The sequence below is a fragment of the Procambarus clarkii genome, chromosome 90 (assembly GCF_040958095.1).
Source record: "Procambarus clarkii isolate CNS0578487 chromosome 90, FALCON_Pclarkii_2.0, whole genome shotgun sequence".
Classification (NCBI taxonomy): domain Eukaryota; kingdom Metazoa; phylum Arthropoda; class Malacostraca; order Decapoda; family Cambaridae; genus Procambarus; species Procambarus clarkii.
The window spans coordinates 2171768-2195876 of record NC_091239.1 but is presented as its reverse complement, the minus strand read 5'-3'; the positions used below and the strand labels follow the sequence as shown (position 1 = coordinate 2195876).

The window sequence follows — 24109 nt, the reverse complement described above, 5'->3', positions numbered from 1 at the left end:
CAGTTTGGTTTAATATTTAAGTAGCTACCTCACATGGGCTAATATGATCTCTGCCGTTTTATTTGACTTAAATGTTAAAATTTTAATTATTAAAGGGATTAAATCTGAAGTGTAACTAGTACTAAGTTGTATTCACTCTTGTGCTTGCGAGCTTTAGATCTTTGGTCCCGCCTCTCATCCATCAATCAACTGGGATTGGGAATCGGATTGGGATTGTCTTCCAGGGATTGGGAAACGGATTTTTTCCTGACGTTTGGTTCAGCTCCCTTAGCCTTTCTTCGTAGCTCATACCTCTGTTCTGGGACAGTCTGGTGGCATACCTCTAAATCTTTTCTAACTTTGTCTTGTTTTAACTAGGTATGGACTCCAGGCTGGAAATGCATACTCCAGGATTGACCTGACATGTGGCATACAAGGTCCTGAACGATTCCTTAAACATGTTTCTAAGGGCAGTTCTTATGTTGGCCAATCTAACATATGCTGCTGAGTCTTCTCCCTTTGCCTAATTTCATTACTTTACACTTCCCTGAGTTGTACTCTAGTAGCCATTTTACAGACCTTTCTAAGGACTCCCCATAGCCCGTGCTACTTGGAATTTTTTTTTCCAAGTGGCTGAATCTAAAACCAACAGCAGCACAGAGCATTCCTCCACTTTGTTCAGGTCGTCCCGTAGTTTCTATCTTCATCTGTCTTGATTCTTCTCATATTTTTTTACATCAGCAAACATTGATAGGAATGAGTCTATACCCTCTGGGAGATCGTTTACATATATTAGAAACAGGATGGGTCAAAGTACACAGAACCCTGTGGGACTCGGCTTGTGACATCTTGCCACTCTGATGTCTTCCCCCTCAGAATCCCTCGTTGTTTCCTGTTGCTTAGATACTCCCTTATCTGCTGGAGCATCTTGCTTTTCACTCCTGCCTGTTGCTCCAACTTTTGTAACAGCCTTTTATGGGGTACTGTCACAGGCTTTTGGACAGTCCAAGAAAATGCAGTCTGCCCTCACCCTTTTCTTTCTTGGCTAATTTTTGTTGCCTGGTCATAGAATTCTTTTAAGCCAGTGAGGCACGATTTACCATCTCTGAACCCATGCTGGTGGTGATATTATTTCCCTCCAGATGTTCTATGAGCCTTTTCCTCACAATCTTGTCCATCCTCTTGCATGGTATTTATGTTATGGAAATTGGCCTGTAGTTCAATGCCTCTTGCCTGTCACCCTTTTTGTATATTCAGGCTACATTAGCTGTCTTCCAGCTTTTCGGTAGGTCTTCTGTTTCCAGTGATCCATTAAACACAATAGAAAGTGGCGCACTTATTGCTTCTGCACCCTCTTTTAGTATCCATGGTGAGATTCTATCAGGCCCAACAGCCTTTGTCACATTCAGCTCCAACAGATTCCTTTTGGCCTCATCACTGGTGAGCTCAAATTCCTCCAAGGTTGCTTGGTTTACCCGCGCCTCATTTAGTGCAGGTGCTTCTCATTGTTCTATGGTGAAGACCTCCTGGAATCTCTTGCTGAGCTCTTCACACACCTTGTGTGTATGTGTTTTTTTCCTCTTTTCTCAGTTTCATCCCTTGTTCTTTCACTCTTTTCGTCATGATGTGGCTGTGGAGCAGTTTTGGTTGTCTTAGCTTTACTCTCGATGTCATTTTCATAGTGTCTGCTTCTCTCCACTATGAGGTACTAATTCCTGGCTCTCTGGTGTATCTCCCTGCTCTCTGGTGTTCTGTTATTCCTGAAGTCTTTCCATGTTCTTGTACTCAATTGCATAATTACCTTACATTCCTGATTTAACCATGGATTCTTTTGTTGCTTTATATTTTTCTCATTTTGGGTCGGGATAAACCTGTCTGCAGCTTCCTGTCACTTCTGGGTGACGTAGTCCATTATATCATGAACAGCCTTTCCTGAGTTCTGTTTCCCATGGTATTCCCATTAAGAAGTTCATCTCGTTATATTTTCCTCTAAGGTAATTTAATCTTTTCCTTTCCAATCCCTTCCTTGTATAGGTTATTCATACCTCGACCATATACTAAAGTGTCAATACACTGTAGTCACTCATTCCCATGGGGGCTTCAAATCTGACTTCTCTTATTTTTGACCGGTTCAAGGTGAATATCAGGTAGTCTAGCTGAGTATTGCCTCTCATTCTTACTAGTGGATTTTCACTTCACTTCTTTTCACCATTCTCACTTGTGGATTTCTTCAGTTGTTTGGCTCATCTTTATATAATGACACTGGCCGTGCTCACAAGCTGCGAATGTGATCAGAGTTATTGATGTTAAAAGCAGCAGTGACTAGGGCCATGCAGAATCCTTGGCCCAATTTCTAGTGTTAGATACCTGGTTGATACGACGAGGAGTTCCGTATACTTTACAAAGCATTAAGCTGAGCACATTCTGGTCGCTGTACTAAAGTATTAACATAAATAGCCTATAACATTCAGCTTAGAATGTGCACTAATTTATGAAATATATAAATTGTGATTAAGAACGAAAGTTGCACTCCAGGTGACGACACAAGTGATAGGGTTGAATTGCCTAGAGCCAGTCTCCGCTCGGTGCTTGGTGTTGAAGCTTGTTGATGTGTGTGGTCTTCGGGCCAAGTCGGCTAGGGGAATGGCGGTGACTTTGTCCCCTGTATGAAGGAAGGATATGTTTGGGCTGGAGTTTTCGGACCAGGCTTCGTACTCGGCTGTGGAGGCGAGATGGTCGTTTTGGACTTGCTGCGTGTTCCTGTGATGGAGGTCTGTGGGGTGCAGATGATTGCAGGTGCGCCAGGCTGTGGTGAAGTTCGGCTCAGCAGTAATGTACAGGGATGTTGTGGCGAAGTTTGATGGACGCTCTCTGCAGCTCCCTAATGGTGGTGGTGGTAGTGTGACATTATCTGATCGTTGTGGCGAGACTACATACGTTCTGGTGCAAGGAGCACCATTTGAATTCCCAGATCTTCTGCATCGGCATTTCTCCTGGTTTGGGAGGGTTATCTTGAGGTTATCTTGAGATGATTTCGGGGCTTATAGTGTCCCCGCGGCCCGGTCCTCGACCAGGCCTCCACCCCCAGGAAGCAGCCCGTGACAGCTGACTAACCCCCAGGTACCTATTTTACTGCTAGGTAACAGGGGTGTAGGGTGAAAGAAACTATGACCATTGTTTCTCGCCGGCGCCTGGGATCGAACCCAGGACCACAGGATCACAAGTCCAGCGTGCTGTCTGCTCGGCCGACCGGCACCCCCGGTCGGCCGAGTGTCAAGGGTGCGAAATGCCTGTCAGAATGTCATCTCTGGCTGTTGGTCAGGTGTGCTGAGTGGTACCTGTACGTTGGCCATATGCTTCTCGTCCCCTGTGCTGTCATCGGTTATGCTGTTGGGATTTATCATCAGTTTGTTCCATGCGGGCCAACCCCAGACCTGTTTCCGGTCGGGTCACAAGACTGCTGATTGTGATACGTGCCGAGTTCGCCCTGTAAACCTCTTCCAGGAGCAGGACTTTTTCCTCTTGGTGGCCACGGACCTGCCTCCATGTGCTGGTGATGAGTGATGATTCCCTGTCGTCTGGTGACCCGGTGGTGGTGCCGGTTTCTGTAGGCACCCTGCTTGGGAATATGGGGGGGGGGTCATGGTTGTGGACTGTGCGGCCCCGCTCCCGTTTTCCCCGCCTCTTGCGCGTCTGCCTACCCCGTTTCCAGCTGAGGTATCTTTCATGCTTGTCGATGTGGTGCGGTCTCCTGTCGTGTGTGGTTCAATGCCCTCAATTGTCGAAGATGCGTTCCTTCGGGATCGTGCTATGCGTATTTAGCGAGTCCACCTGGGTGTTCTGTTGCTGTGCCTCATGGAGGGTGTGATAGTTCGTTCACGTTCGAGGTGAGCACAGTGTGTCTTTTCGCGGTGCGCCCTGGGACGACGTGCAAGACAATGAGGCCTCCTGGGGCTTCTATTCGGCGGATTTTGATGGTGTGCTGGGGGCCGGTGTGGTCCCTGATCGTGGTGTGGCGGTGTTCTTGTGGTGGTGGAGGGGACTTTGGTTCCTGCTTCAGCGCCCCCACCCTTGTATTCAGATTCCCCGGCGTGGAGGGCTGTGCCCCCTGATGTGGCAAGTGGTGTGTCTAGTGACCTGGCCGTTATGCCGAGGAAAGACGTTTGCAGGGTGGGCTTTGTGCCCCTACTTTGTCCTGCAGTTCGCTGGTCCGCTCCTTGTGGTACCATCTCATGTGCAGTCGGCCGTAGTGCACCCGCCCCCATGCGTGGCCACCACCTATGCCGCCGCCTGTGCAACGGCCCCTCGTGTCGGGCTCTGAGCGGCGTAGTTCGTTTTCGGTTTCCTATGCAACCGGATCCTTCGTTGCATATGCATCACCCTTCTGCCTCAAGTTCTCCGGATGTCTGGGAGAAATGGCGTTGGTATCGTCAGCGGTATCCTCAGGATGATTATCCCACTATGTACTATCTGAATGATTTTGTCCGATTCAAAGTGACATGAATGTTTTCTTTGTTGCACTGTACCTATGTATTATTGTGTTTGTGATGGGTTTGGATTAGTGCTTCTTGTTCCATACCTTGTAGGGTTACTTGCCCTGATATCTGTGCTTGTCATTTGCCCCGGTTGTGGGGGTGGCAATTGCTGTATTATGTTAATACCTGTGTTCCACGGTATGTATCATGTACTGTGGTGCTTCGTGGGCCTTCCGGTCTGTATCGCCGTTGTCGGCAGTTACATTGTATGTGTTCATATTTTGTGTATCTGGAGATTTTTGTGTAGTATTTTTGTTAGTTACCCTGATCTGGGGGCCTCGTAGCCTGGTGGATAGCGCGCAGGACTCTTAATTCTGTGGCGCGGGTTCGATTCCCGCACGAGGCAGAAACAAATGGGCAAAGTTTCTTTCACCCTGAATGCCCCTGTTACCTAGCAGTAAATAGGTACCTGGGTGTTAGTCAGCTGTCACGGACTGCTTCCTGGGGGTGGAGGCCTGGTCGAGGACCGGGCCGCGGGGACACTAAAGCCCCGAAATCATCTCAAGATAACCTCAAGATAGATCTAATTGTTTGGATTGTTTTGGTTGTTCGTGTTTTACTTGTAATGCATGTTGCTTTGTGCAGATGTTTTGTTTCTTGCTGTGGTCCTATGTTAATACTATTTTTGCTTGTTCGTGTACTTACTCGTGTGTATTTTTATTTTTGTGTAACTTTTCCTTTTTTGAGTTGAGCTTTTCCGTTTTGGTGCTTTGGCGCCCTTTTTTTATATTGTATTTATTCGGTTTTCACAAAAAAAGAAAAAAGTGCTAGGGTGATGAAGGTATTAAAATAATCTGTTTATATATAGTGTATGTCATAAGACAGTGAAAGTTTCCTTAAGAGATAAATTGAGCAAAATAATATAGGGATGTCAGTTGGAAAGTATCAATAAACAAATGGAACAGGTTGGCAGTGGAATGTAATTAAGGCAAAAACTTTGAATTGTATAACTAGTACACGAGGGAAACAATTTGGTGTGAAGACGAGCCTGGCATGGGCCAGTAGGCCTTGGGTGATTATCTTTAATTTAATGTTTAATTTCAGGTATGTCTGATGGTGCAACAGCCCGATTTCTTGAAGGTTCAGGCAGCCTTCAACAAGGCATTTGGATCCTATGAAGACCTTACAGGTGTAGTGGGTTTACTGTATTTTGTTATTAAAGATCTTTATAAATCCTGTACAGAATAATTTGTATTAGTTTCGTTATTACCAGCCTTGTACATTAAGCTGGCGTGTGTTCCGCTAGCCCTGGGCTGAGTAGGTTGTGCTCGCCTGTCCTCGCACAGCTCGGCATAATGTTGGATGGTCATATTTAAGTCATAAGAAGGAACACAATTATATATTTAGCATTATGCACTTAGTCTGAAGTTTTTATGCTAGTTAGGCAGAATTTACAATTAGTTGGATGGGAAGGAAATTTATACAAAAGTGGGTAACATGGCATTAATCTGGTGGTGATATTTGTCTCTTCACGTATAACTAAAAGAACCCGCCCTCGTCACTGACAGTTGCCATATAACAGGTCTCAACCCTCCCGTACTTAAGGTGGTAGAAAGGTGTCAAGGCCTCCAGGTGCCAGATTCACGAAACAGTTGCGCAAGTTCCTACGAACCTGTACATCTTTTCTCAATCTTTGGCATCTTTGTCTATAATTATTAAACCTTTAATGAGCTCCGAAGCACCAGTAGACTGTTTATAACAATAACAGTTGATTAGGAAGTTTTCATGCTTGTAAACTGTTTTATAAATGTAATCAAAGCCGTCAAAGATTGAGGAAAGATGTACAAACTCGTAAGTACTTCCATACCTGCTTCGTGAATGTCCCCTGGTTGTCCAACTAGACTGTTAGTGCATGCAGTGTTCTGTCCTTTTCATCAAGGAACGTGATCCGTTATGTTCATAATAGCTATGGTGTTAAAGCAGTCAACCTGGATTACCTTTTGTTAATTAAAAGTTGTTAATTTGCTAATTAAGTTGTTAAACCTTTTGTTTATTAATATTGAAATGATCACATAAAGATCCGATTATTCATAACCAGATGAATAATAACTTGTAAAGTCTTTCACAAATTTTTAATTTGTGAAATATATTTTGGTTACCTCGTTCTGACGACAGTGCAGGAGCCGGGCTTCTTCATTAAGCATCTTTTCTAACGACCTTTCATATCAGGAGCCGGTTGGCCGAGCGAACAGCACGCTGGACTTGTGATCCTGCGGTCCCGGGTTCGATCCCGGGCGCCGGCGAGAAACAATGGGCAGAGTTTTTCACCCTATGCCCCTGTTACCTAGCAGTATAATAGGTACCTGGGTGTTAGTCAGCTGTCACGGGCTGCTTCCTGGGGGTGGAGGCCTGGTCGAGGACCGGGCCGCGGGGACACTAAAGCCCCGAAATCATCTCAAGATAACCTCAAGATAGATCTAATTGTTTGGATTGTTTTGGTTGTTCGTGTTTTACTTGTAATGCATGTTGCTTTGTGCAGATGTTTTGTTTCTTGCTGTGGTCCTATGTTAATACTATTTTTGCTTGTTCGTGTACTTACTCGTGTGTATTTTTATTTTTGTGTAACTTTTCCTTTTTTGAGTTGAGCTTTTCCGTTTTGGTGCTTTGGCGCCCTTTTTTTATATTGTATTTATTCGGTTTTCACAAAAAAAGAAAAAAGTGCTAGGGTGATGAAGGTATTAAAATAATCTGTTTATATATAGTGTATGTCATAAGACAGTGAAAGTTTCCTTAAGAGATAAATTGAGCAAAATAATATAGGGATGTCAGTTGGAAAGTATCAATAAACAAATGGAACAGGTTGGCAGTGGAATGTAATTAAGGCAAAAACTTTGAATTGTATAACTAGTACACGAGGGAAACAATTTGGTGTGAAGACGAGCCTGGCATGGGCCAGTAGGCCTTGGGTGATTATCTTTAATTTAATGTTTAATTTCAGGTATGTCTGATGGTGCAACAGCCCGATTTCTTGAAGGTTCAGGCAGCCTTCAACAAGGCATTTGGATCCTATGAAGACCTTACAGGTGTAGTGGGTTTACTGTATTTTGTTATTAAAGATCTTTATAAATCCTGTACAGAATAATTTGTATTAGTTTCGTTATTACCAGCCTTGTACATTAAGCTGGCGTGTGTTCCGCTAGCCCTGGGCTGAGTAGGTTGTGCTCGCCTGTCCTCGCACAGCTCGGCATAATGTTGGATGGTCATATTTAAGTCATAAGAAGGAACACAATTATATATTTAGCATTATGCACTTAGTCTGAAGTTTTTATGCTAGTTAGGCAGAATTTACAATTAGTTGGATGGGAAGGAAATTTATACAAAAGTGGGTAACATGGCATTAATCTGGTGGTGATATTTGTCTCTTCATGTATAACTAAAAGAACCCGCCCTCGTCACTGACAGTTGCCATATAACAGGTCTCAACCCTCCCGTACTTAAGGTGGTAGAAAGGTGTCAAGGCCTCCAGGTGCCAGATTCACGAAACAGTTGCGCAAGTTCCTACGAACCTGTACATCTTTTCTCAATCTTTGGCATCTTTGTCTATAATTATTAAACCTTTAATGAGCTCCGAAGCACCAGTAGACTGTTTATAACAATAACAGTTGATTAGGAAGTTTTCATGCTTGTAAACTGTTTTATAAATGTAATCAAAGCCGTCAAAGATTGAGGAAAGATGTACAAACTCGTAAGTACTTCCATACCTGCTTCGTGAATGTCCCCTGGTTGTCCAACTAGACTGTTAGTGCATGCAGTGTTCTGTCCTTTTCATCAAGGAACGTGATCCGTTATGTTCATAATAGCTATGGTGTTAAAGCAGTCAACCTGGATTACCTTTTGTTAATTAAAAGTTGTTAATTTGCTAATTAAGTTGTTAAACCTTTTGTTTATTAATATTGAAATGATCACATAAAGATCCGATTATTCATAACCAGATGAATAATAACTTGTAAAGTCTTTCACAAATTTTTAATTTGTGAAATATATTTTGGTTACCTCGTTCTGACGACAGTGCAGGAGCCGGGCTTCTTCATTAAGCATCTTTTCTAACGACCTTTCATATCAGGAGCCGGTTGGCCGAGCGAACAGCACGCTGGACTTGTGATCCTGCGGTCCCGGGTTCGATCCCGGGCGCCGGCGAGAAACAATGGGCAGAGTTTTTCACCCTATGCCCCTGTTACCTAGCAGTAAAATAGGTACCTGGGTGTTAGTCAGCTGTCACGGGCTGCTTCCTGGGGGTGGAGGCCTGGTCGAGGACCAGGCCGCGGGGACACTATAAAGCCCCGAAATAATATCAAGATAGCCTCAAGATAACCATTGTAAGACGTTGTTTGAAGCCATGCGGTGTGGTCTTAGTTGCTACATGTAAATATTGACCTGCGTTGGGTAGGTCGGGCTCCAGTGCTCAATAGGTGAATGAGGAAAGTGCAAGAGAAGGTACAACACCTTGTAGACAATAAGACTGAGCTTCTGATGGTCGTGGGTGATGACTTTCCTTTGACTTCTGTTTCTAGCAGGAAGTTAGTCTTCATAATTTTTCAATTAGCCCTTTAGAGCACATTTCCTGATAAACCATAGTAATTGTATCATTATTTTGCGTCCTTTGTATTTCTCATCCATGCATATATCACAATGACTTGACAATAGAATAGACTGAATTCTGCTCGAATTCTATTTTGAAAATAGTTGAAGTTGATTGAGATTTTCAATTAATTTAAACTATTTTAAACAATATTATAATAATGTTCCAGCTACAAATAATTTGTCATCTGAATGTCTATTTGTTGAATATAAAGATTTTTGTTTTCGGGCATGTCGTTGATATCATGGCTGTATCCTTAGGATATTTAACCCTATTAGCCCCCCCCCCCCAGCATCAGTTTTTCATGAATACATAATTTAGTCTGGGATTGAGTGCATAAACATGGGGTGTTTTGCTACTTCAAAGACCGTTCAGATTACTGTGACTTGGGAAATATCTGAAGTGGAAGTTGCATTCATGCCTCAATATGCAGCATTGTAGATGTTTCTGAAGACATAAGATATGTCGAACTGCCTCTGTATTTCTGAACTTTGTGCACTGGTATATAAAAGGTAGTTAATTTGTTGTATAGTTCGAAAATGATCGCATTTTTGCACAAAGCAACACAGATAATTTATACAAGGTTTGAGTAGGTTACCACATCTGATAACAAGCATTATGCTCAATAATAATTATGTATCTACCTGCCAGTTAAGTTACGTCAGTTATCACAAACTTGACATTCGCCGTTGAAAATCTAACCAAAAATTCTAAAATTAACTTCTGCAGCAATATTCATTCATATTTAAACTGCCATAAAAAGAACAGAATAAACTATTGCTGGATTAGATTATTTTTTCAAAAAAATCAAATGTGTACCTTGATAAAACAATATGGCGTAGCATCAACATTTACTAAAGATATTTCGAACAATACAAAATATTTTTTACCAGAATTTACCCGAGGGCTACCATTTACAGTTACGGCACAACTTTAAAATATGCCCATAGCAGGCAATAAATGAAAACTAGTTCGATTTCAATCCAACTTTTTTGACTAGTTGTATATGAAAAGGGCTTCATCTGGTCCGAGTCTCAGCATCGTAGCATAAACAGGGAGAATTTTTTTTTTGTCATCAAATTTCCAAAATGTTAAAAAAATATCAAACACAAGTGTCAACTGAAATAATGTCTGACTCTCAGGAATCACAATAGCGTGATAAAAAAATAATAATTAGTTTTATCCCCAAATATTTAGTTAGAATCAATTTTTTTGTTTATCAAACGATTTGCGTGAAACTTGTACCCCTGACTGCACGTAAGCCTATCTGTAAGGGTGCCAAATTTAGAGGAAATTGGTTGATGTCAACCTCAGTCACAGATGGCAGCACCTTGGACTTCAGTTTATATTTATTTTAAAGTAGTATAAACGATTCTTCAATTCTTTCATTTTTTATTCAATTTACAGGAAACTTGCATCTTATATGTAGAGGTTCTATAAAATCTGTATAAAGCATTTTTATCTAAGTTTATTACTATATATAAGATCAATAAATTAACATGATTGCATAATTTTTGGGGGGAACTTTTGAGTATTTGTATTAGTAAAACTAAACATATTTTGGAAAATCCACTCAGATCCTGTTATTATATGCTAATGTGATAGAAGTGTCATAGCAATTTTCATTTGAAACTTGTGGTTATAGTAGCTTATTGAAAATGTGTAAAATTCGTTAAAAAAAATAATTCTTTATATTTAAGCTGCGATACTGAAACTTGAAACAATTGTAGCCTTTTTCATATACAACTAGTCAAAAAAGGTTGGTTGACTTTGAACAACTTAAAAGAAACGAAATTGTCGTCTTCAATATTGAGCTGGATTAATGTTACATATAAGGCTTGGGTGGGTAGGCGATTTCACAGGTTTATTCCCAGTGGGTGAAATTAGTAGTTGGTCCTACATTTTGGCTAATTGAACTTTGTGTTGCCCCTTGGGAGAGATACAGCGCCGTCATGATTGTCCTGCTGGTTCCGAGGCTCTCTTCTGGTATGAGCTGACTTGGCACTGGGCTAATCGTGATTAAAAATTTTCTGTGCAAAACAGTTTCCAGTGCTGTTTCGTCCTTAAGAGACTCCTAGGGTCCTCATCACATTTATAGTTTAGTGATAAATAGGCACCTGGGACTGAAGGCTTAAGTAATGACAGTATTCAGAAGTGGTTCGACGGAAGCACCGCATAATGCTTAACATAAGTTTATTTACAACTTAACCACTAATACAATGGGTGCTTGATTTACTTTAGATTGGCGTCAACAAGACTATTATGGCATTACCGAGACTTTACATCTGACTAATCAATTCTGTTCCACTCGTGGACAAAACCTAACTTAACACGATTGACAGACAATCACTAACACAACACATCTAACAGTGCCGGTGCGTAAAGGGTCACAGGAGTTCCAAACAGGATACTCGGGCAATAATCATGCAAAATAAATCAACAATGGCACTGTCAATGGGACAGGCAATAATTATGCACATTTAGTTTTTGTGGCATAATGTGGGGTGTATGTGAAGATCTTATTCACAGAAGGGTGTAATGTCGTGATACTACACAGATAAACACGTATACACCGTCAGGTGTCTTGGTCTCCACCTATAGCTGTTTCAGGTGTTGACAAGGTGAGAACTCTGGTTGACCACTCAGATTAACACACTTAATTACATAAGATTTTGTACTTAAATGGGCTAGCCCACACCATTTACTCACTGATGCTCATTCATGTAAGACCTCGTAGGTGGCCTGACAGCTGGTGTGTCGTTACGACGGGAGAGCAGTAGATAACAGACTTTCCCAACATGACAACTTGACACGATGGGGTACTCGCAGGTGGTGGGCGGTGTGTCTACACTGACCGCAGGTTTTATCTTGTGTAGACACACTTGCAGGTAAAGAGACAGACGCACCCAGTTGCACCGACGTATGAGTAAGGGTGAGACAGGCGGTGACGTCACAGTCCAGTGGGGCAGAGCGAGTGGTGGCTGGCTACGGGCTCTGAACTGAGTGGCGGCGGCGTCGATGGCTAAGTTGTTACACCATGCAGGTACACTGTGGCAAGGTCACACAGATTACTTAGGCGGCGGCACTTAGTTCACTCTAGATCAATGAGTTACTCAGACGATCTCGATCTCACTGTCACCAGATATTATGATACCAGTCTGTTTCACTCTGGTGATTCACAGACTTCTAAACAATAGTCAGTCGCGATTCTAGGCGAGCGCTGGTATATTGAATAAACGGAGTGATTAAATTGACGGTAAGGAACGGATGGTGTGTTCTATCTATTGGCCGATAGATCAGAACAACACGTCAACCACACAAGAGTTCCTTACGAGAATACCGTTGCATGGGTTGTAAGGCTCTGCTGGGTCCACAACGACAGGTCTACAAACTGACAAATCGCGTTGAAAGCAGGTGCCAGTACCACTGATATTGTCCCTTACATGTGTACCAGAGTAACGTCATGAATGTCACGACTACATCACGCTACCCCATAGTGATGGTTAAAGTTGACCCCAGATATCATACTTATCTCCCCTCCCCCCACCATCGCTGGCCATCCTTCTCTTCCCATGCCTGGCGTCTTCCAACTTGTGTACTCCCTGACTTATTTGTTATGGTGCAATTGCTTAATTCCCATTTATCTAATTACTGTCTAGGCATACGGCGTCCTCCGCATGATACATGTATTCCTGGTCATGTGAGCATTCTGGGGACACCTGACATGAGTTTCCCATCCAGGGGCAAGAGAGGCTTTGTGCACTGCCTGGATGCACTATGTACTGCAATAACCATCCAAGTCAGCTGCAGGAGAATATTAAGACCATTCTCTCACATTATTGTATCATAAGTCAACGTCCACTCATTGTAAATTTGTACGAATGAATTTTCATTTTTCAAGGGCATACTTCAGTTTTCTTTCTCTGAAATCCTGGAAAATAAAAAATTTCCCTATATTTTTGTTGTGAATCTTCCCCCAAAATGAGGGTGGACGAATTATCTAACGGCTGCATTCTATTTTACGATATTTCAAAGTCCGTTGTTGGGTCCTTATCCATTAAATGATTAATTATCAGTCCATCTTGAAGTATAGTCTGCATAGTATTCTCACATCTAATGCCATTAAAATAGAGAGAAAATACTATTGGCTCTATTATAGGAAATAATAAGACCAGTGTTTTCTGTTATGCAAATTATCTAGTATGGCGTGCACACTTTCCCAAAGGAAGAAGGTACTAAATGTTTGGCATCCAGTACCTTCCTTCCTTGGGAAAGAGTGATAATGTCCTGTTGGAAATTGAATAGGCATTGCGATATACTCTAGAAAAGAATGGGGACAATGAAACAGAAGATAAACTCAATTTTAAGAGGGGACACTTTTGGGAACATTAACAAATTCTTTAATGAAACTAATTGAACAAACTTGTTATGCAAGGATGTAAATGGAGATGTAGGCCAAATTTTGCAAATTTTTTTGTAGGCACACAAACATCCACATTATAACAGAGGTTAAGGACCAGAAAACAGGATTTGTACAACAAAAATTTTGAGGTCATGTGGGCCGCTTCAAACAGCCTGTTGGACAAAGTTATCACAAGTTGTCCCTTGCCTTGGGGAGTAGAAGAGTCCCGAAACCCTCTACAGGTATGCTCCAGAGAGCAAGAAGGGAAAGAATAAAATGGGTGCAATATAAGAGGAGGCCCAACCCTCAAAATAGCACTACAAGCATGCAAGCAAAAACCACAGCAGTGAGGAGAGAGGCAAAAAGGAATTTCAGAAAAGGTATAGCGGACAAATGTAAAACAGATCCAGGCATTTTCTAAAAAGTTCATTAAAGCAAGCTGTATGTAAAGGGTAAAATCTAGATATTGAGAATGGGGAAACAGAACTATTGAAAATGAAAAGAAATGTGAAACGCTAAATAAAGTTCCAAAGTGTGTTTGTACAAAAACGAGGATTTCAGAGAGCTGGATTCTATACCAATTCCCGAGCAAGCTATAGAATATAATACATAGAGGGTTTTCTCTAGAAGTGGAAAAATTACTAAAGGGGCTAGGAAGAAATATAAGTTGGACCTGATGGAGTTTCACCTTGGGTGTTGCGAGAATATGCAACTGAGCTGAGCAGTCCACTACAATTAATATTCTTACCTTCCTTGTGCACAGGAATGTTAGCAGATGTAAGGAAAACGGAAAAAGCCACAGTACCAACATAGAAATGGGAGTCGAGAGAAACCTCTAAATTATGCAGACGAGGAGTCACAATAACGTGGCTGAAATATGTTGACCAAACCACTCGCTAGAAAGTAAAGTGATGACGGTTTCGGTCCGTCCTAGACCATTCTCGAGTAGATTCCATTTTCCACAATCGACCCCCTCGACCCCCTCCCCTTCCGGCCCGTTGGCGTCGTGAGGGGGCTTGGTGGACGGCTGCCGGAGTGTGATGCTCCGTTGGGCAGTCCTCTGTCCTTTTCTGGCCTTGCTCTCCTGCTGCTGTCTTCTCCAATTGTGCCGGATCGCTTTTCCTTTTCCTTATGTTTCGTTTTTCTCCCCCCTCTTCTCCTATCTGCTTGTCGTTTCCTGCCGACCTTTTGCTTGTTTTGGATTCTTTCTTTGGACTTCTTCTATTTTGACGCCCGGGTGCTTGAGGAGGCATACTCTTGCACCCGTAGAACTGTAGTACCCGACGTCTCGAGCGAGGGGAACCTTTTATTGTCAATCCCCCTTTCGTCGCTGAACCCGATCTCGACGGACTGACGGTTCTTAAGGTGGCGTTTGTGGGGCGTATACTCACGACGCACCCCTAGGGGGCCCCGGCATGATCAGCGATAGCTTCCTGTTGGGTGTCCTGCCTCTAATTGTGGCTCCATGGTGGGTATGGGGGCACATTCGTGGATGAATTTGTCACTTTTCGTCTCTATGTCGTTGAATGTTTCCGTTGTACCCTCTCAGGCTCGTGGGGTGGGCGACCAAGCCCCCGAGTCGGCCTGTATTGGAAGACCAGGCTCTGTAGCTCCCGCTGCGTTGGGCCCCGACCTTGCTCCTCCTTTGACCGTCCTGACTTCTTCCCCCAGCTCCCCTCCCTCCTCTGAGGTTGGGTCGAGCCTCCAGCCCCCGGTGGTGAACACTTCGTCCCCTGGTGTGGCTAAGTCTTTCGTTGTGACTACTGCGCCTTTTGACCCCTCTCTCTCTAGGGGTTCTCAACGCCGTTCGCGCCCCAACCGCACTCGCTCGATTCCTTCCCGTGCTGATGCGTATCAGGCCTTGTTTGGTCCTGCTTCATGGGCCAAATACTCTGATCTCCTCCCTCTTGATTCTGCGCCTCCTGACGATTTCTCCCTCCATCGGCATCTTGTAGATTCCGTGGATGCGTGTGTTACTTTCAACCCCACTCGTCTCGGTACACGTGTCGTTGCTGCTCCTTCTCAGGATGCGGCTTCCCGCTTGGCTGCCTTATCTTGCCTTGGCGAGATCCCTGTTCGGGTCTCCAAGAACGTTCAGATGAATTCCAGTGTTGGCACTATTCTCCTCCCACCCCATGTTGCAACCGGTGTTCGGAATCTGCAGGATTGCCACGATGATATTCGGCATATCCTTGATGCCCAAGGCCATTCTGTCCTCCAGGTTGACTCGTTTACTCGTCCCCCTCGTGGTCGTCGCCGTCAACCCCTTCGCGTTGTGAAGATCACCTTTGATGGTAGGACCCTTCCATCCTCTGTCATTCTTGCTGGTGCTAGGTGCTCTGTCCAGGAGTATATTCCTTCTCCTCGACTTTGTAATAAGTGCTGGAGGTTTGGGCATTTTGCCCTCCGCTGCTCTGGGACTGTCTCTCTCTGTCCTTTGTGTGGGAGTGAAGGTCACTCTAAGTCGGAGTGCGCTTCTCCCCAAGCTCGCTGCCTCAACTGCGGTGAGGCCCATCCTACGTTCTCCCGTGCCTGTGTCCATTACAAGCTTGAGGCGGCCGTCCTTAACCTGAAGCACCGGGAGCGTTTGTCTTTTCCTGAGGCGAGGCGCCAGGTTCGCCGGCTCCCGCCTTATACTAACATCTCTTATGCTCGCGTGTTGCGCTCTTCCTCTCCTCGTCCTTCCCCCCTTCCTCAGACTCTCAACCGTTTCCGGGCCTTGGACCCTGATACGTCCACTGCCCCCTCCTCTGTTCCTTTGAGTTCTTTCCCGAGGGGTCCCCCTCCTGGTCCTCTGTCTGGGGTTCCCCTTCTTTCAACCCGGTCTGTCATGTCTCCTGTGTCTTCTTCCTCGTCCCCCTCCGATCCTCCTTCCCATCCTCTTCCTCCATCTATCGGCTCTCCCCGCCGCCTGTCGGTGCAGGCGGATGTCCATCGCTCTCCTAACGGCCGTCGTGTGTGCTCTCGTTCGGCTTCTCCTGTTGAGACACTGGAATCCGTTGCCCGGTACGTAGTTGCTGGGACACCTGTCTCTTTAAGTCAGAAGCGTAAGCCTGGCTCCTCCCCTTCCTCTTCCCCGGCGGGTAAGAAGGCTTCGCTTTCTTCCTTAGCTCCTACTTCTGGCTCTGTTGCTCCTTCCCCTCCCGTTTCAGTGGTTGCGCCCCCTGTTCCTGCTATGGAGGTTTCTTTGGCCCCTGCTTCCCTTTCGGTTGCTGCTCTTGCTGGGGTGCGCTCCCCTCTTTCTACTCCCCCTCTTCCTACTCCCCCTCTTCCTACTGCTGTCCTTGACTGCTCCTCTCCGTTGTCTCCTCCTCTTCCTCCTCCTCCTCCGGACCCCGCCCGCCCACCTCTGATCTGTTCTCCCGTTTCCTTCCCTCCGTCTTTGCTCAGTTTACCCATGCCCCCTAACCCTGACTTTGCTGACCCTGATCCCGACCCTGATATTCTTTAACGTGCTCTGTTGCTCTTTCGCCTTTGTTTCTTCCTTGTTCTCTGTTTTTGTCCTTTCTCTTCCCGTCGTTGTCCATTCTTCAATGGAACGTTCGAGGTTATTACGCCAATTTCCTCGAACTCCAACTTCTGATTTCGCGGTTTTCGCCCCTTTGTGTCTGTCTCCAGGAGCCAATGCTTGGTGCTCGTCCTGGTCGTTTTCGTGGCTATTCCTTTCTCTCCCCCCCCCCCCCCCCAGCCATTGCTGGGGCTTCTAATTCTTCTGCTCTCTTGATTCGTGCAGATGTTCCCTTTGTTCCTTTACTTTTTCCTTCGCCTCTCCATTGTTCTGCTGCTCGTATCTTTGTGGGGAAATGGTACACAGTTTGTTCCATTTATCTCCCCCCGAGTGTCCCGCTCTCTCTTCCTGATTTGAAACACCTCCTAGACTCCTTGCCGGAGCCTGTGCTCCTGCTGGGTGACTTCAATTGTCGTCATTCTCTTTGGGGTGACGTTCTGACGAATACCCGGGGTCGCCTCCTTGAGCCGTTTCTCCTATCTTCTTCCCTGTCTCTTCTGAATTCTGGTGAGCCCACTCATTTGGACTCTCGGACTCGCGCCCTTTCTTGTCTTGATCTTTCTCTCTGCTCTTCTTCTCTTTACTTGGATTTCGCGTGGCAGGTTCTTGATGACCTCCATGGAAGTGATCATTTCCCCATCCTTGTTTCCTTTTTCTCTTTTCGCCCTTCCCTCTCTTTCCCTAGGTGGCAGTTTGCTAAGGCAGACTGGACCCTATTTACCCTCAGTGCTGCTGCTCTCTGACCTCTCCCTTCTGCCTCTCTCTCGCGCTCTCCTCCTTTTTCATGACACTGTCTTCCACGCTGCCCTCCGCTCTATTCCTCGCTCTTCCTCTCGGGGTCCACGGAAGTGCGTTCCCTGGTGGAATGCGGACTGTGCTCGGGCTGTCCGCTGTAAGCGTGCAGCCTGGAAGAGGCACCGCCGTAGGCAGACGACCGATTCTTTTCTTTTCTTTCGGAAAGCGAGTGCGGTGGCCCGTAGGGCCATCCGTACGGCTAAACGTGAATGTTGGGCATCTTATGTCTCAACAATTACGTCCGAAACCCCTCTGGCCCAGATCTGGAAGCGTATCCGCAAGATAGCGGGTAAGTTCGTTCCCGATGTTTCACCGGTCCTTCACCTCCATGATACTCTTGTGGCGGACCCGTTGCAGGTCGCTTCCGAACTGGGTTCCCACTTTTCTTCTGTTAGCTCTGGTCTTCATCTTCCCCAATCTTTCCTTCTTCGTAAACCTGTCCTTGAGTCTCGTCCTTTAGATTTCTGCACTCATCTTCAGCTTCCCTATAATGATCCCTTCTCTCTCTCTGAACTTCGTTCTGCTCTGGCCCTCTGCGGTTCTACGGCGGCGGGCTCCGATGGTATTCATTATGAGATGCTTCGCCATCTCCCTCCGAGCATGTCTCAGTATTTACCGAGTCTGTATAATCGGATCTGGGAGTCGTCGTCAGTCCCTGAGGACTGGCTCGATGCCGTTGTCCTCCCTGTTCGCAAACCGGGGTCTCTGGGTACTTCCCCTAAGGACTTTCGCCCTATTGCTCTCACAAGTTGTGTCTGCAAACTTTTTGAACGTATGGTTAACGTTCGTCTGATGTGGTTCCTGGAACGCCATCACCTCCTCTCCCCTTCTCAATTTGGTTTCCGCAAGTGCCGCAGCACGACAGATGTCCTGGTGAACTTGGAGGTCTATATTCGTACTGCTTTTGCTGCGAAGACCTCCGTTGTTGCCGTCCTTTTTGACCTGGAAAAGGCTTACGACACCACTTGGCGTTATCATATCCTATCTCAACTTCATTCTTTTGGCCTTCGTGGTCATCTCCCTCTCTTTCTCCGCAGCTTCCTCTCTCGTCGTTCCTTTCGGGTGCGCCTTGGTACCGCTCTCTCTCCCTCTTTTCAGCAATATGAAGGTGTGCCCCAGGGTAGTGTTCTGAGCACTACTCTTTTTCTGGTTGCCCTCAATGGTCTTCTTTCCTCTCTTCCTTCTGGTGTCTTCTCCGCTCTCTTATGTCGATGATCTTACCCTTTGTTGTCAGGGTGATGATTCGCCTCTCCTTCAACGCCGGCTTCAACTTGCAATTGATGCCGTGTCGTCTTGGGCCACTGATCATGGCTTCAAGTTCTCTACTTCTAAGACTTGTGCCATGACATTTACGCGGAAACGGGTTGTTCTTCGTCCCTCTTTGTCACTTTATGGTCATCCCCTTGAATACAAAGATTCCGCGAAGCTTTTGGGGTTATTCCTTGACACTCGTTTGTCTTGGTCTCCCCATATCTCTTACCTCCGTGTTGAGTGCTCTAAGGCCCTTACCCTCCTTCGGGTCTTATCCCATACTTCTTGGGGGGCAAATAGGCGCACTCTCCTTGCTTTACATTCTTCTCTCGTCCTGTCTAAGCTCGATTATGGTTGCCCTGCTTACTCGTCTGCTTCTCCTTCTACTCTTCGCCGTCTTGATGCTTTGCACCATACTGGGTTGCGCCTCAGTTCTGGTGCCTTTCGTTCGACTCCCGTCCTTAGCTTGTATGTTGACACTGGCTTCCTGTCTCTCCAGGACCGCCGTGATCGCTACTGTCTTCGCTATCTTGCGCGGTCCTTGCAACATCCTTCCTCTCGCCTCTGTCGTGCTTTAACTTTTACCCCTCCTGCGGTTCCTGTTCCTCTTCACCACCTCCCTCTTTCTGTCCGGTTATCTCGCCTGCAGGATTCTCTTTCCGTTCGTATTTCTGATGTTTCTCGTGTTGTTCCTTCTTTGCCCCCGTGGAGGGTCCCTCTTCCGCGGTTTTGTACTTCCTTGACCCGTATCACTAAAGCTTTTACCCCTCCTACGGTTCTAAAACGCCTTTTCCTCGAGCACTTTTCTTCTCACTCCCGCTCCGTTTCTGTCTTCACCGATGGGTCTAAGTCAGCGGACGGTGTTGGCTACTCTGTTGTTTTTCCTGATCGCACTTATATGTGTCGCTTGCCTCTGGAGACTAGCATCTTTACAGCGGAACTTTATGCTATTCTCTATGCTCTTCGTCTCCTACTTTCTCGTTGTCAGTCTTCCTTTGTAGTTGTTGTTGACTCTCGTAGTGCCCTCATGGCTCTCGGGTCCTTTAATCCAGTTCATCCAGTGGTTGTCGAGATCCAGCATTGGCTGTTTCTCGTTCATAGTAAATTTAAGTCGGTTGAGTTTTGTTGGGTTCCCAGTCATATTGGTGTGTCTTTAAATGAGCGTGCGGATGCTGCCGCCAAGGAAGCTGTCCGCTCTTGTCCCATCTCTCGTAAGGGCATTCCGTATTCCGACTTTTACCCGGTTATCCATTCCTCAGTTCTTACCCGTTGGCAGGCTTCTTGGTTGTCTGTTACTGGTAACAAGCTACGTACTCTTAAATGTTGTGTTTCCTCGTGGCAGTCCTCCTTCCACCGTAACCGGCGGTGGGAAACAGCTCTGGCGAGGTTGCGTATTGGCCATACTCGCTTAACCCATGGTCACTTGATGGAGCGCCGCCCTGCTCCTTATTGTCCTAGTTGCATTGTCCCTCTTACGGTCGTGCATGTCCTTCTTGAATGTCCTGACTTCCAGGACGAGCGTATGTCTTGCTTTCCGACCGCCCCTCGCGGTCACCTGTCCCTCGATAGAATTCTTGGTGACTCGGATACTTTTGATATCGTTCGCCTTATGCGTTTTTGTTCTCGTATTGGCATCCTTGGTGATATTTAGCGCCCTCTGATTATTTTGCGTATTTGATGGTGCTACATAGCCTTCCCGGTTTGGTGCCTTCTTTTGATAATTACTTACTTACTTCCACAATCGACTTGAAAATGGTCCAGGACGGACCGAAACGTCGTCGTCCCTTCACTTTCTAGTGTGTGGTTTGGTCGACTCTAAATTATGGACCGGTATCATTAACAAGCGTGGTAGTCACAACACTAGAAACGATAGTTAAAGCTAAATGGTTTGAACACCTAGTCATGACATAATAATGGACAGCCAGTATTGTTTTCGAACAGGTGGATCAGGTGTAACAAATCTACTTAATTTTTATTGTAAAGCCACAGACATACTACAGGAAAGAGGTTGTTGATCAGGACCTAAAAAAGTATTTTGACAGTCCCACACAAGAGGTTGTTCTAGTAACTGGAACATGCTGGAGGGGTGACAGGGAGACTGGGAGACTTCTGATATCGAAGAAAAGGATTTAACTGACAGACAGAGGAGGGCAGTAATTAAAGACAATGTAACTAGAGGAGTGTTACTAATGGAGTACCACAGGGTTCAGTTCTCGCACCAGTAATGTTCATCGTCTACATAAATGATCCACCAGAAGTAATACAGAATTATATGAACATGTTTGTGGATGATGCTAAGATACTGGTGAAGATAGGAGACGCAGACGATTGTTATACCCTTTAAATCGATGTAGATAAAATAAGTGCATGGAGCTTCAATTAGCGTATGTACGATAGGGATAGATTAGCGCTTGGAATAATGAGGAGAGCAGAGTGGGGAACATAATCTGATTTTATCTACTGTCTGATTAAGAAGAGTGAAACTCCTATTATGAGTAGATTCAAATAAGCAAATGAAAAAGAGTAAAGCGCATGGAAAGTCATCTCTAACAAACTTGGATCTAAACAACTCTCATAAGCAGATAACTCTCCAAGGATGGTTAAATTGTGTTCTCTATGTAAAAGACAACCTGTGATATAACCACCAATGAGGAACTTAATTAACACCACGGGCTCCTCAGTCCGTATGAAGCAACAATTTAGCTCAAGCTGGTAACAGTGATAGAGTATATTACAGGGCTGACACCAGCAGCAGCAGAGGAAGTTACTGATCTGCATAATGTGAACAATGCTGCGTCACAGATAGTATTAGTACTAATAGGTGATCATGGCATGGAAGCATCATGGGGAAAATTAAAAAAAAAAGTAATTATTGAATGCATTCAAAGATGTGTGCAAAAAAGGAGAATAAATGAATGAATGATAAAAGGGCAGTAATCACTGAATGAGTATTAATGGCCCTCGGGTAAATTCAAGTAAAAGTTACACACCACAAAGAGGCAGTCGGTGTAAATGTATTCCACAGTTTTATGTAAAAGCTTCTAAAGATCTGGCTGTTTCCAAACACAAACATCATTAGATATACCGATACCTTAGTCCTCATAGCAAGTGGAGATCGTGCCCTTTACTCTATATATATAATTTAAATGTTCGTTCTGTTCAAAATTGTTAATCTCCGAAAATTCTTCACCGATTGCTGTGAAATGTTGACACAATGTTGCAGTCGAATACTGCATGTTTGTATATACTTACTACTTTATAAATGCCACACCTGTTATGGGTAAAAACTTCGTTTTTAACTTTTTCATGAGGGAATAGTGGGGAGGACGAGGATGGGAATGGAGATGGGGATTGGATGGATGGTAGAATGGGGATGGGGGAGTGGGTGATGGTGGGGAGGATCAGGGGAGAGGAGAGGGGGAATGGTCGGTAGGTCGAGGGGCAGGTGAATGGTGGGGAGGACGATGGGATGGAGGAGTGGGGGATGGAGGGGAGAACAAAGGGACAAGAGAGCGGGGGATGGTCGGGTGAACGGGGGATGGTGGGGAAATCGAAGGACGGGGGAGTGGGGGATGGTGGGGAGGTCGAGGGGATAGGGGAGGGGGAATTATGGGGAGGTCGAGGGGACAGGGGAGTGGGGAATAGTGTGGAGAACGAGGGGACTGGGGAGGACGGGGGTGTGGGGGTCGGTGGGAAGGACGAGGGGTCGGAGTGGGGAATGGAGAGGAGGTCGAGGGAGGGGAATGGTGGGTGAGGACGATGGGGGAGGGGAATGGTGGGGAGGTCGATGGGGGAGGGGAATGGTGGGGAGGTCGATGGGGGAGGGGAATGGTGGAAAGGACGATGGAGGGGAATGGTGGGGAGGACGATGAGGGGGGGGGGAATGGTGGGGGAGGACGATGGGGGAGGGGGGAATGGTGGAGGAGGACGAGGGGGGAATGGTGGGAGAGGACGATGGGGGAGGGGGGAATGGTGGGGGAGGACAATGGGGGAGGGGGGAATGATGGGAGAGGACGATGGGGGAGGGGGGAATGGTGGGGGAGGACGATGGGGGAGGGGGAATGGTGGGGGAGGACGATGGGGGAGAGGGGAATGGTGGGGGAGGACGATGGGGGAGGGGGGAATGGTGGGGGAGGACGAGGGGGGGGTGAATGGTGGGAAGTTCGAGGGGGAAGTGGTGAGGAGGTAATAGTGGGGAGGTCGAGGGGTCGGAGGGGGGTTGCTGTGGCTCGGCAATGCCTACGCGTTGCTGACCAGGTTTGGTCCAGGTTGCAAGGTTTGGACGGGTACAGCTAGTGAAACATAAAGGAATACAAACAATTAATAAATGCACAATGCAAGTTTATACTAAATGAACAAAATCCAAATAGTTTGATTTTTATAATTCTTACATTTTGGTGGTGTTGGCTGGTCATGACCAGTAGTGCCAACGGATCTTAATCTTGAGTGAACCTCACTTGACCACTAATAGGTCAACAATGGAAGATGTCGCCGCATGTCGTCGTTCGTCCTTCTTTGTCGCTTTATGGTGATCCCCTTGTGTACGAAGATTCCATGAAGCTTTTGGGGTTAATCTTTGACACTCGTTTGTCTTGGTCGCCCCATTTCTCTTACCTCCGTGTTGAATGCTCTAAGGTCCTTAACCTACTTAAGGTTCTGTTCAATGCTTCTTGTGGAACTGATAGGCGCACACTCCTCTCTACCTTCTTATCTCATACTTTTTAAACTCTATTATCGTTGCCCTGCTTACTCTACTGCTGCTTCTACTCTTCGCCATCTTGATCCTTTGCACCGTACTGGGTTGCGCGTCAGCTCTGGTGCCATTCGTTCGACTCCTACCCTCAGCTTGTACGTTGACACTGGCTTCCTGTCTCTCCAGGACCGCCGAGATCGCTACTGTCTTCGCTATCTTGCGCGATCTTTACAACATCCTCACTCTCGCCTGTGTCATGCTTTGACTTTGCCCCTTCTGAAGTTCCTGTTCCCCTTCACCACCCCTCTCTTTCTGTCCGGTTGTCTCGCCTGCAACGTTCTCTTTTGGTTAGTATTACTAATATTTC

The 24109-nt window shown here is 45.7% G+C and overlaps 1 long non-coding RNA gene across 3 annotated transcripts in view; it reads left to right on the top strand.

Moving 5' to 3' along the window:
- The window catches only part of LOC138359243 (uncharacterized), a 254648-nt gene that overhangs the window by 99715 nt on the left and 130824 nt on the right, over positions 1-24109 (top strand). The window contains exons 3-4 of one of the 3 annotated variants that reach the window (XR_011225862.1): positions 5559-5643; positions 7453-7537. This is a non-coding gene — a long non-coding RNA (uncharacterized lncRNA). Of the gene's footprint in view, positions 1-5558; positions 5910-7452; positions 7804-24109 lie in introns of those variants that run through there. The other 2 variants (XR_011225861.1, XR_011225860.1) reach the window with 2 other exon arrangements.